The sequence below is a fragment of the Musca autumnalis genome, unplaced genomic scaffold (assembly GCF_047663935.1).
Source record: "Musca autumnalis isolate F117 unplaced genomic scaffold, ASM4766393v1 scaffold_5, whole genome shotgun sequence".
Classification (NCBI taxonomy): Eukaryota; Metazoa; Arthropoda; class Insecta; order Diptera; family Muscidae; genus Musca; species Musca autumnalis.
In genome coordinates, this window is record NW_027412088.1 from 102,187,147 (window position 1) to 102,202,078 (window position 14,932).

The 14,932-nt window shown below is 35.5% G+C and overlaps 1 protein-coding gene across 1 annotated transcript in view; it reads left to right on the forward strand.

The window, feature by feature from the left end:
• The window catches only part of tor (tyrosine protein kinase receptor torso), a 533,285-nt gene that overhangs the window by 40,618 nt on the left and 477,735 nt on the right, over nt 1–14,932 (forward strand). The gene's annotated exons all lie outside the window — the stretch shown is intronic.

The window sequence follows — 14,932 nt, forward strand, 5'->3', positions numbered from 1 at the left end:
ACATAAGTTTCTGAGCAAATTTGGCTTCTAATTATATATTCACCAACAGATGATGGTATTTGAATGATTTACGCAATTAAAAAGTTGCATAATCGCGTAACAGGCGTTATCTTATTATCCCAAAAAACTGGATTTCAAAATAAATAAGTTATTAAACATTATTACATGTTGGGTTTAAACATGTTTTGAAATTGATCACATCTATTATTTATCTATTGAAATTAGATTTGTGGCACATTGAAATGTCGCGTTTTGCTGTATTTGTTTGCCCAATAAAGTGGCCAATAATAGAATTGTTCTAAAACAATGTCTGGCACATTTCCCACACTTAATGGAACGGATGAAATTCGCAGCCGTTGGCAGTTATTGATAGAATTCAATTTAAGTAGGATTATTTTCTGTTGGCTGGCATAAAGGTCAATGTTTTATTCGGCTGGTGTTGATGATGTTGACATAATTGTCGTTGACATTGGTGGTGACATCGCTAATAAAATTAATAATAATGATAGAAAAATGTAATAAACACGGCCTCATGCCTAAAGGTTACAATGGTATATTCAATCATCGGTGTATCATACGTCATTTAAGACATTGTGAGTTAAAGAGTCATGGTCAAAATGTGCTTACTTAGGTGGCCGAACATGTACTTTTTGTCTCTGATTTTGATTGCTATGCTTTTGAAAGATATCAACTTCAATGGCCAAAGTGGGTAGAAGTAGTTTTCGCTTACCTGCACATTTTACAATTGTAGAAATATCTGTTCACGTCGGCCACAAATGCACTTATCTTATATAAACGTGGCATAAAAATGGAATGCGAAACCTAAAGCCAAAATGCATCTAAAACAAATGCAGCTAACGAATACTATTTCTCCGACAATAATTGGTTTTAATATATACCCACAGTAGTAGATTTAGATCCAACCTTCCCACATCTTAGCATATGTATCTACAAGGCTTACATCAAGTTTGAAAATAGACTATATATGTTATTACCTTCGATTACTTTCTCAACAATCAGTCAAAAAATTTCGGTTATGCGCAGCTTAAGCGCTAAAGCGCTATTTAAGGATCGTTTTGAAATGTTTACCGAAGTTAGTTCTTGTCGGTCTGATTACAACGATATATATTTTTTCCTCAAATAAGAACCCCATGGCCATCAACTAATCTGATACGCAGATAATTCTCCAAAGAAGTAACTGTTACCGTTAAAAAGTTGATTATCGTAGTATTTCTGCTAAAATTAAAACAAATCCCAATACAAAAATTAAATCCAGTTTAATCCCACTTCTCGGATCGGATTGTCTTCGTAATCCATATATGAGACCCGAAATATTCCAAAACTCTGCAGCCACCCATACATGGTCTACTCTTGAACCCTGGAAAGAAGGAAGATAGGACCTCAATCACGGATCGCTGACAGATCCGAAGAGGTGCGCAAGTTATTTTAATCGACAGTTTGTCGAGCACCCCTAATGTGTTAGTATTACGTCGCCTACGATCTCTTCGTGGCGAGGATGAGGCACCACAATTAACAATGGATGATGCTGCGAACGTGCTCAGAGAACGCTAACGCCCTGATGGAATCTTCATGATAATGCTTAAACAGCTGGATGAGCCGGGAGTCGAGGTTCTCATTAAAGATCTCAACCTGTCGCTAACCATCCACATCGTTTTCGAAGTCCGGAAAATGGGCAGGGTAGTCCCGCTAAAGTAACCACGCAAGAATATCATAATGCCAGCATATGGACCGATTTCACTTTAGTCGCCAGAAGCAAAGACCCTTGAGGCATTAAGCCGATCATCAGCATAACAGCGCTGCACGCCATCTCAACAGATATCAGTCAACAATGTTGGTGGCGATGTTGGTGGTATTTAGACTGCCATTGCAGAAGAGAATGATCAGTATAGGCTCATGTCTTAAAATAGTCCCGATTGATGCGTACTTCCAAAATTTCGGTATTTTAAGGTTGTGCCATCAATATCCCATCGAAATTTAATTTTTAGTCCCCGTTGGTGGTATAAAACTCTCAATCTAAAATGTCCGGTATTGTTCCATGTCTTTATATAGCCCCCATAGAACGGTCCCTCCCAATTTTCGGTATTTTGAAAGTTTTAGCCACATTATTCAACCGGAATAACTGAAATTTGGTATTTCGTCTTTGCTGAAGTTACAAAACTTTCCTCCAGAAATTTATCGCTACAGATCAACGTTTTATACAGCCTCCGTAGAACGGTGCTCCCGATGTTCGCCCAAATCCAAAATATCCAGGTTTAGGTCTAGCCGGTATTATAATGTAATTCTCTCAGTATTTTGCATAAATTGTTCCTTTTCACTTCAATACAATTCGTGGAGGAGGGTATAAAAAGTTCGGCCCGGCCGAACTTAACACCGTTCTTACTTGTTTCAAAATGTCTTTGTACCCATCGATAAGAGCCTTTTTGAGGGACTGTTAAATTGTGGAACAAACGTTTTTACGGACAGGTGTTCATTAAGGTGGATTTAACCCAAAAGAAAAGCGATGTCTGATTTTTCTAGGCGGCACCTAATACCTAATAGTAAATTTTAAGATTGTCAAAGTTTGAGCACAATCGGAATATGTTAACACGTGCCAGTGGGGCCTCGAAGGTGGAAGAAGAAGAAATTTCATGCCGTCTCTCTAGCCGACGGTTTCCTTAATCACAGTTTTATTTGAAAATTTTGCCTATTAGGGCGAAGATCATTTTAATATTAATTTTAATTAATTTCTCGTTGGAGTCGAGCTCAATGATCGAAGATTATTTGCAAGTGAAAAAAGGAAAGCCGAAGATTCGTACCCATACAAGCACGACTATCACGATGCGCCTGAACCAACTTAAAATTAAAAGTGCTTACACCTGAGAAGTTTTTGCGGATTCTGAAACTAAAATGTTCATAAAAAGTTGGTTCACGAGCACCGTGTTATGTGACCTGGTTTCGCTGTTGGTAGCAGCTCATCAGACATATCGACAGTGGAGTGGCTTCTCTGCCATAGAACTTTTAGTTCTGATTCATTTTTGAGGACCACGGCATGATATTCAAAGCTCTCAAGGCCTCAAAGCTCTTTGGGCCTCACTAATGTGATTTAATTGTGAGAACCATAAAAATCATCAACGTTTTTTTCTAAAGAGATACACTCCGGTTCACCGGATTAGAACCAACCTTATTGAATTTACGAATACCGTTATTTATGACGGTAGGAGAGGAATTGTTAGTCATATTTACTTTTACAACAAGTAAGCAAAGACTATAGTCGGACGGGGTCGACCATGTGATACCCTACACCACTACCCCTGGATATTAGCTTTCAGCAAATCAAAATTCATTTATGGAACTATACAAAATTTCTTATTGTAAAAAATAACTTTGTGGATTCTGCCACCTTATCACATCAAGCTTAAATAATAATATAATAATTGTTCAACAAACATCCCATAAGGGACAAAGGAGACTTCACTCATATCAATGAGTACACCCCGATTCATATTTCCTGATATGGGGACCTACAGTTTACCGCCAAGTCCGAACGGCGTGCCCTAAGACACCACTTGTGGAGAAGTTTTACATGACTAAAATACTCAGAAAATGTCGCCAACATTACTGAGGGGTATTTTCCCACCGTTTGAAGTTACTTGGCCGGGGAATCGATCTACGGTGGCAGTGAGTGAGAATGGTAATTAATTTTCTTAATAAAAAGTTAAAATTTTTAGTTACTACCCCTTTGTTGAACAGGTATAAAAAATCCAATTGGACAATTAATACGCCTGGGCTCCATGTAATTCGCAATAATGCACAAACTGGGAATTTCTCTGTCATGATAGAGACAATTATAGCATGGGAGGAAAATGTGGTTCTCTACAGAACCCCAATTTATATTAGGCAGTAGCCCCGTTATCTACCAAAATCATTATTGCAATTTGTATCATTGGAAAGGTCAGTCGTTCTTTTTTCATATGTAGGCTACTTTGGCGGTATATGGCCTCCAGAAATTAAAATATGGACGAAATATAAAATGTTTATATTTTTCATACAAAAGTAATGGTCCATTTCACCCGCTACATAATATCAGATCATAATCCAAAATTGCAGGCATCTTCTTCGAACTAACGTCTTACCTCGTGAAAAATGTCGTGACTATTGAGTTATAATTGCGACCTCTAGCGTGTTTATTATTACACTACAAACAAATAATTGGATATATAAGGCTGTAACTCTGTTATCTGATCATGCACACCAACATAATTGGGATCAATTGAAAGGTCAAGCGTTCCACTTTCAAGTATATCTCACTTGTCCGGAATGTCACTTCCAGGAATTAAGATATAAGTTGTATATTAAAAATTTTCACAATTTTCACACAAAAGTTGTGGTCCATTTAACCCTCTAAATATTATCTGATCATCATCTCAAATTGCAAGCTTCATGTTCGTCTTATACCCCTACCTTGTTTAAAATTTCCCGTTGATCGGACTATTATTGCGACCTACAGAGCCGCTACAAAATTATATAAAAATTATGTTTTTGGCCCATTTCACCCGCTAAATATTTCACCAATAAAAATAGAGATCTATTACGGTCTGAACATGACCTCTATAAAAAATTTCGCGACCACATTGGGGGTCTCCGACGAATATTTCGCGGTGTTACATGATTTTTTACCAAAACAAACTTATAATACCATTTCCAAATAGTGGTGTAGGGTATAAAAACCCGAATACAATTCAAAATGAATGCCGAGAGTGTCCAATGGACACTGTCCATTGCCAACAAATATTGGGGTGAAAAAGCGTATTAGGGTCTTGTAAGATGATGAAAATCGATGTTTAGAGCTTTAATAAACATTCTTATGGAGAAATCGGTAGAAACAATTTATAAGCTTAAAGTTGTGTTCAATATTTTTAGCGATTTTAAGCAATATTAGCCATGATTTGAAGTACGTACGTTGTGGGGTGCCGACAACTGGGTAATAGATGCCGACTACTGGTACGAACTAATTTATTTAAACAATATGTTTAAATTTCCTTATTTTTATACCCTCAGCCTTTAGGCTAAGGAGGGTATATACACTTTGATACGATGAAAATGTGCCTCACCGAAATAATGGTTTTAGACCCCAAGTATGTTTGGACGAAATGTGTTTCAGACAATTTGGAGTCGATATAGCCATGCCCGTCCGTCTGTCTGTCTGTCCTGCTGGCTGGAGCGCACGATAACTCTCGAACGGATGAACCGATTCGGTTAAAATTTTGGCTTTCGTAATATTTTGCCCAAACTTAGTTTAAGTTCGAAGATGAGCTACATCGGTCCACCCCTTCCGGTACCTCCCCCACAAAAGTTCGAAAATGTTCGGAAAGTTTGTGCGATAACTCTTGAAGGGAGTGACCGATTTGGTCCATACTTTGTATAGTGTAAACTTTCTACCAGAGTAATATGAGATTCCAATATGGTCTCAATAGGTCCACTCCTTCGGGTACCTCCCACACAAAATTTCGGAAAAATTCAGTTTAGGGTCATCTCTCGAATCGCTTTGATTTTTGTTTTAACAACTTGTATTCACTGCCCTCCATACGATGACACAAGTTTCATCAGGGGCAAGTCCATACTTCCTGAGAAAATAGCATGAAAGTTGCAAAAAACCACTATGACACCGTGTAAGGTTGTTGGAGCGCACGGTAACTCTCGAACAGATCTGCCGATTCGGTCCAAAATATGGTCTTAGTAATATTTTGTACAAACATAGTTTAAGTTTGAAGATAAGCCATATCGGTCCACTCCTTCAGGTACCTTCAGGTACAAAAGTTCAAAAATGTTCGGAAAAATTGTTCGTACGGTAACTCTTGAAGGGAGTGGCCGAATTGGTCTATACTTTACACATCCTAATATATCTACCAGATATAGATCAGGTTCAAATATGGACTATATTCGTCCACTCTATCCGGTACCTCCCACACAAAATTTCGGATAAGTTCACTTTAAGACCTGATATCGAAACACTTTGATTTTTGTTGAAGCAACTTGCATTCGCTGCCTCATTTACGATGTTAAAAGTTTTTTTAGGGGCAAGTCCATACTTCTTGAGCAAACAGCCCGAAGAGTGTAAAAACCCCCTGTGGCACCATATGTTGCGGGTGGAGATCCACTTCCATAACGGTCAATGTCGATCCATTCCTTTTAGTATCTCCTCCGCAAAACTTTTGATCATTAATCCTAATCATCATTTTTGTCTGTTCAAACGCCCAAAATTTTTTAAAAAAAAAAAAAAAAAAAAAAAAATTGTTTCAATATACACATGCTAAGGGTATATCTCTGTCGGCAAAGCCGACTGATACTTTTTTACTTGTTTTTAAGTAAAATCAATAGAAATGTATATAATAAACTAGAAATGTATAAATAACTAATGCTTAAGCTATTGTTCTTTCAAATATTTAAGAAAAAATGTAAAATATGCATTTTTTCTTTATTTAAATATAACATGCCGACTACTGGATCATATCATGCCGACTATTGGGGAATGGTGCCGTTTACTGGTGAAAAAGCAGTATTTCACTAAAATTGTATTTTTTGCATGTTGAACAGAAATAATCAAAAAAATTGTTTATATAGTCTAAAACTACACAAAATAACGAATCATAACAACTTAAATTTAATTTGATTGGATATTTAGAATCGGAATGACATACGGCTGAAGATACGAGAATCCTTAAAGTGCCGACTACTGGTGCACTTACCCTATACGTATTAAATAACTCAGAATCGCAAGTACTCCAATCCTATATATGATTTTTTGAAAACCCTGTTTGCGGAATAAAATTAGAAGAAAATTTCAAAAAACACTGTAAATCTAGCTTCAAAATGTCAGCATCATTTAATGGTAGAAGCAGATCAAATTTGGAAAAGTAATACACTAGTGAGATGATCCTTATTTAGATTGCTTCTACTTTGACAGGAAAATCGTGAGAAGTGTGGTTTACTCACAAATCGACAGAAGACAAAAAAAGACAAGTTGGCTTTAACCCATTTCTACCCATTTTTTAACATAAATATAGCCACAGCTTCCACGCAAATTATCTTTTAAGGCCAATATTTTTTGCCACGTCCAAAAACATTTCATTTTATTCAAAAACATTTAATTTGTATAATATACAATCACAAGTCGCGTGTTCTAAAAGGGTAAACCTTGGCTTCAGCTATGTTAAATGTTCAAAAGTATTGGTGATATACACTTTCATACGGGCAAAATGTGCCTCATCGAAATGATGGTTTTAGACCCCAAGTATGTTTGGACGAAATCCATTTCAGACAATTTGGAGCCGATTTAGCAATGTCCGTCCGTCTGTCTGGCTGGCTGGTGCGCACGATAACTCTCGAACGGATGAACCGATTTGGTCTAAAATTTGGCATTCGTAATATTTTGTCCAAACTTAGTTTAAGTTCGAAGATGGGCCATATAGGTCCACTCCTTCAGGTACCTCCCCCACAAAAGTTCGAAACTGTTGGAAAAATTGTGCGAATGAGATTGCAATATGGACTCAATCGGTCCATTCCTTCTGGTACCTCCCACACAAAATTTCGGAAAAGTGCAGTTTAGGACCTGCTCTCGAATCGCTTTGATTTTTATTGTGACAACTTGTATATGTTGCGCCCATCACGACGGTATATGTTTTTTCAGGCGCAAGTCCATAATTCCTGAGAAAATAGCCCGAAAGCTGTAAAAACCCGCTAAGGCACCATGTTCAGTGGATGCAGCGCACGATAACTCTCCAACGAATAAACCAATTCGATTAAAAATTGTGCAGTGGTAGTATTTTGTGCAGACTTAAATTATGTTCCCTAATAGGCCATATCGGTCCACTCCTTTGGGTACACCCCCCAACACAGTTCAAGATTTTCGCTAAAGTGGTGTGCACGATAATTCTCGAAGGCTGTTTGGTCCATTCTTTGCACACCGTGATATTTCTATGAGACATAGATCAGGTTGTAATATGGACTATATATGTCAACTCGTTCGGGTACCTCCCACACAAAATTTCGGAAAAGTGCAGTTTAGGACCTCCTCTCGAATCGTACTGATTTTTCTTGCAACAGGTTGCACTCAAGGTCCCTATTACGATGGTACAAGTTTTTTGAGTGCAAGTCGACACTTCCTGAGAAAATGACCCGAAAGCTGTAAAAAAACCCTACGGTCAGAAAGTGTAGTGATTGGTCCAAACTTTGGATCTTGAAATATTGTGTCCAAACTTAGTTTATGTTCAAAAGTGGGACCTATCGGTCCACTGCTTGGGTCACCACCCACACAAATGTTCAACATTTTTGTTTAAGGGTTTGTTTGGGGATTCTTTGGAAATTTGTACCGAAGTTACTTCTAGTGCCGCTGTTTACAGCGATAATATGTTTTTCGTTGGTCTAAATTATATGGTGACCAACTGAAATGACTGGTGTGCGCTATATTTATTGAGAGGAATGGCCCCCAAAATAAAATCCATTTCCAAAATGGACTATGTCGGTCCATTCATTTAGGTACCTCACCCACAAAACTTTGAGCTTTAATCCAAATCCAAGGCTTTAATCAAAATTCTGAAAACCCCCTAAATGCATACGTTTTTTTTGAAAAAGAGGTGTTTCAATTCACACAGGCTGAGGGTATATCTCTGTCGGAAAAGCCGATTGATACTTTTCTACTTGTTTTTTATAAAAAAATATATAAAAAACATTTCAAAGTGATTTTTGAGGAATCTTTTTTAATACTTAAATGGATTAAAAGTTATTTTAGTCATTAGTAGGTAAAAGTTCAGTAGCGGGTATAACTACAGGAAATCGTTGTTGGGGAAAAGCTAAAAAAGTCATATCCCTAATGTACATACATATCGATACATACATACATATGTATCTCACCAAACTCAAATATTTTCAGATAAATCAATTACTCGGAAAATATTGTACAAACCAATAAATTGTGTGTTAGAAAAATATTTTCGCTTGGAATAAATTCTTGTTTGATATCAATATCATCAATCAAGTGTTGAAGTACGTATGCTGCTGTCCAAATATAATAACGTTGTGCAACATAAAAAAATAATTCCAAAAAAACTGTAAAAGGGAAAAGAAGAAGATACTTTCGCCACTATTTTATAAATTTACATTTTTAAAAGGAAATGCGGATATCTTGCTAAAATGTATGGGAATGACTTATGCTTAAAATATACGACTAAAGGAGACAGTACGCTTCCAAAAATAAAATTGTTGAAAGAAAAAACAATCTTCGTTAGGCATTACACTTGATTATTTAAAGAATCCTTGCCAAAGCAGGATATACGGATGTATCCTTAATCAGGAGGGATATACTTTTACTGAATATTACTGAAAGTACTTCGTTTTCAATATAGAGTGGATATGCATCGATATTCTAATACAATCTTTCTGTATTCCCAAGTTTTAAAGGGGGGTTCTATTCAAATGAGCCAAATTTTTTACTTAAATTTTTGACTTTATTTTGTTTTCCTTGTATAATTCTTATACAAATTGGATTTGAATGCACATGAATGATTAAGTTTACCCCAAACACATGAAGCAAAATATAATTAAACTTAAAAACTTCATGTATTGTATAATTCGGAAAAAATGGAGGTTGAAAACAATTTTTCAGGGGGGTTCTATTCAAGTGAGCGGCAGTGTATGTACATTTGCAAACAACAAAAAAAAAAAAACAAACAATACATAACACGTCTAATAATTAATAAATTACTTCTTGTTTCATGAATGAATAAACGTTTATTCCATTCAAATAGTGAAAAAGGTCACGCACAAACCACTTTGAAAAAATGTTGATTTTTTTTTAATTATATCTATGAAAAAAATGCGTTTACTACATTTTTATGATTCTCAGAATTAAAGAAAATTAGTGAGAAACAAATGTTATGTAAGTTTGGTTATCTCATGTGGTTCTAAACTTTATTTTCAATTATATATCTGGTTACAGTGACTCCAAAAAAATTCCCATAATTCTAATAAATTCAAATTTTAAAATCATTTTGTGCGTGAGTGTTTTTCATCGAATCACCTTATAATTAAGTTTTTATGTAATCTTATGTAAAAGCTCATCACTAGGGTTATGACTTTTTTACAACCTCATATCCCTGTATCATAGCGTGATGAGTTTTGCCATAAGATTACATAAAATCTTAATTATAAGGTGATTCGGTGAAAAAACCTCACGCACAAAATGATTTTAAAATTTGAATTTATCAAAATTATGGACAATTTTTTGAAGTCACTGAAAACAGATATATAATTGAAAATAAACTTTAGAGCCACATGAGATAATTAAAATGACATAAAATTTATTTCTCACTATTTTTCCTCAATTCTGAGAATCGTAAAAATGTCGTAAACGCTTTTATTCAAAATTATAATTTTTTAACAAAAAACAAAAAATTTAAAATTTTTTCAAAGTGACTTTTTTCGCGACTTTTTTAATATTTGAATGAAATAAACGTTATTATAGTTATTAGTAGGCTTATATTTATTCATTCGAGCAACAAAAAATAAATTTTTGAAAAAAATTTTTTTTTTCATTTCATATATTTTTTCAAAAAATTATTTTTTTAAAATCGATTTGTGCGTGAACTTTTTTTATATTTCAAGGGAATAAACGATAGCATAGTGATTAATAGGCAAAAGTTCATTCATCTCTGCTACAGGAAATCATTTTTGAGGAAAAATGTCAAAAAGTCATAACCCTACTCATCACGCTATGATACAGGGGTATGAGGTTGTGAAAAAGTCACAAATGTAATATACACTTGCATACGGCAAAAATTTGCCTCATCGAAATAAAGGTTTTAGACCACAAGTATGTTTGGACGAAATCTGTTTCAGACAATTTGGAGTCGATTTAGCAATGTCCGTCCGTCTGTTTGCCTGGCTGGCTGGAGAGCACGATAACTCTCGAACGGATTAACCGATTTGTCAAAAATTTGGCCTTCGTAATATTTTGCCAAATATAGTTTATGTTCCAAGATGAGACATATCGGTCCACTCCTGTTGGTACCTCTCCCACAAAAGTTCGAAAATGTTAGGAAAATTTATGCGCACCATAACTCTTGAAGAGAGTAACCGATATGGTCCACACTTTGCACGTCGTAAAATTTCTACCAGACATAGATGAGGTTCTAATGTGGACTACATCAGTCCACTCCTTTGGGTACTTCCCACCCAAAAATTCGGAAAAGTTCAGTTTAAGACCTGCCCCCGAATCACTTTGACTTTTTTTTGTTACATATTGTCTTCGCTGCCCCATTACAACGGTAAAAGTGTTTTCAGGGGCAAGTCCATATTTTCTGAGAAAATTGCCCGAAAATTGTAAAAAAACTTCTGTGACACCATGTTTAGTGGCTGAAGCGCATTATAAATCTCGAACTGATCGACCGATTTGGTCCAAAATTTGGCCTACGAAATATGTTGGCCAAATTTAGTTTAGGTTCGAAGATGGGCAATATCGGTACCTCCCCCAAAAAATTAATAAAATTTCACTAAAATGTTACGCACGATCGATGAACGGAGCAACCGATTTGGTCCAAACTACGATTCGGAAAGAAAATATGTCTTTCCTTGATGAACGCTTACTATGCACTGACTTATTTAATCCAAAAATATTCTGAAGAACTAAGTATTACAATCAGTGTGGCCATTTTAGCATTTTTGCAGCTAAATTTAGCATTATTCTATCCACGAAATCTGAGATATATTAGTACTTTTTTATTAAAAAATCTGATAAATGTTGGTTGAATTGAATAGAACAGCTGTTTGAACAGCTCAAAACATCGAAGTTTTTCGTCTTTACTCTGATTTAAAGGAATAAAAATGTGAATAAGCAAATTAAATAAAACAAGTAAAAAACTTTAAGTTTGCCCAGGTTGAACTTGTTATACCCTCCACACGAAATATTCAGAACTGATACGGAATAGTTAGTTTTTCTTTTTGTTACGAAAGTGCCAATGCCACTATTACAGGTGGAGAAGTTTTTTGACCACTGGGATCCCGAAATAATTAATAATTCAATCATCTAAAAACATGAAACTGACTGAAATCGGGCTATAGCAAAACTTGAGCCTATGTACTCAATTTTCGATGGAGAAGTTTTTAACTACAGCGAACTTTAAATACCAAATTATATCCAATTTGGGCTTGTGTCCTTGATTTATGGTGAAGAAGTTGTTTAACCACTTTGAACCCAAATAACTTTAATTATACGGTACCTTTTTATGGGACCAAAACGTGGACTTCCACATTTTTTGGTGGAGAAGGTTTTTGGAACATTAAATACCAAATCATAGCTAATAAAATGTAACCGTTTTATAGGGGCTGTATCAAAACATGGACCGATCTAGTCCATCTTCGAACTTGACCAGACTGCAAACAAAAGACGCATTTTTCAAAAATTCAGTGCCCTATATCAATTTTTGTGGATGCTAGAGTGATTACCACAGACGGACAGACATGCGTAGATCGACAAAGAATTTTATCATGATATCTATCGAAAAGAAATGACTCCCAAAATAAGATCCACATCCTAAATTGAATATGCCGATCCATTCCTCCACAACACTTTTGAGCTTTAATCCTAATCCAATTTTTTGTCGGCATGTTCAAATGTCTACAAAAAGGGGACAAAATTCGTTAAACTTCCCAAATACATAATTTTGTGGGGAAACGGATTTTGGTTTTGCAGCCGGCAATCGATCTATCGGTAGATGAAAATTTCAATTCACATAGGCTGAGGGTATATCTCTGTCGGCAAAGCCGACTGATACTTTTTATTACAGTGTTTTATTTAACTTGCTTTGGTGTGTGTTTAGTTCAAATCTGGTAACTCATTTTTAACACGGTTGCAGTTGACCAATTGATCTAAAACTTTGCACAATTTTCAGATTTGGATGACAATACACGAATATGAAATCAAAACCAAAATTGGTCCATTTTTACACTGTTTTACAGTGTTTTATCTAATTTGCTTTTCAAATCTGGTAACTACTTTTTCACACAGTTGCAGTTGACCAATCGAACGTAAAATTTGCACACATTTCAGATTTGGATGACAATACATGAATATGAAATCAAAACCAATATTGGTCCATTCTTACAGTGTTTTACGGTGTCTAACTTAACCCCCTTTTCAAATCTGGTAACTGATTTTTAAAACGGTTGCAGTTGACCAATCGAAGTAAATCTTTGCACACTTTTCAGATTTAGATGACAATACGTGAACATGGAACCAAAATCAATATGGCTCCATTTTTTCCTGTAGCCCCTATATAACGGTACCACCCGATTTCCGGTATTTTGCTTTTCAAATCTGGTAACTCATTTTTCACACAATTGCAGTTGACCAATCGAACTAAAACTTTGCAAACTTTTCAGATTTGGATGACAATACATGAATATGAAATCAAAACCAATATTGGTCCACTTTTACAGTGTTGTACAGTGTTCAATTTTACATGCTTTTCAAATCTGGTAACTCATTTTTAACACAGTAGTAATTGACCACGCGAACTAAAACCTTGCGCACTTTTCAGATATGGATGACAATACATGAATATGAAATCAAAACCAATATTGGTCCATTTGTACACTGTTTTACAGTTTTTTATCTAATTTGCTTTTTAAATCTGGTAACTCATTTTTCACACAGTTGTAGTTGACCAATCGAACTAAAACTTTCCTGTAGCTCCCATCCAGCGGTACCACTCGATTTAAGGTATTTTATCGCCATTTTAAGCCCGTATTGGCTGTTTTTTGACAACTATGGTTTTCAATGGTACAGAAACGTACCCATTAAAAATTATGGACATAGGTCCAGGTTTTGGTATAGCCCCCATATAGCGGTACCGCCCGATTTCAAGTGTTTTAAGGATTTTATCTTCATTTTTATACCGAATTGCGTGTAACTTGGCATTTGGAGATCCCAGTGGTACAGACATGTCTCTACCAAAAATTGTGACATAGGTCCAGGTGTTAGTATATTCCCCATATTACGGCTCCACCCGATTTCAAGTGTTTTTAAGTGTTTTATTTAACTTGCTTTGGTCCGTTTAGTTCAAATCTGATAACTCATTTTTAACACAGTTGCAGTTGACCAATCGAACTGCAATTTTGCACACTTTTCACATTTGGATGACAATACATGAATATGGGTCCAATTTTTCCTACAGCCCATATATAGCGGTACCACCCGATTTCAGGTATTTTTACGATTTTATCTTCATTTTTGCCCGAATTAGCTATCATTTGGCATTTCCAATGATACAAACATTTCCCCACCAAAAATTGTGAACATAGGTCCAGGTTTTGGTATAGCCCCCTTATAGCGGTACCATCCGATTTCAAGTATTATGAGGATTTTATCTTCATTTTGAGGCCGAATTCGCTACAACTTGGTATTTGGAGTCCCCAATGGTGCAGAAACTTCTCCACCAAAAATTGTTGACAGAGGTCCAGGTTTTGATATAGCCCCCATATAGTGGTACCAACCGATTTCAAGTGTTTTAAGGATTTTATCTTCATTTTTAAGCCAGAATTGGCTGTAACTTGGCATTTGGAGTCCCCAATGGTACAGAAACTTCCAAAAATATGAGGTCCAGGTTTTGGTATAGCCTTTATATAACTGTACTACACGATTTCATGCATTTTAAAGTTTTTATCTAAATTTTTGGCCTAAATTGACTATAATTTTGTTCTCAGTGGTCAAAAAAATGTAAAATAAAAAATAATTTAAAAAATAAGTTTCAGTGTTTTATTTAGAAATGCACTTAAAACTAGGAAATAATTTGTCGCTTAGCCTCATTAAATTATAAATGGTGGCAAAATTAAACGGCAAGCGTTTTATTTGAGAGATTCCATCATGAGAAAGAATACA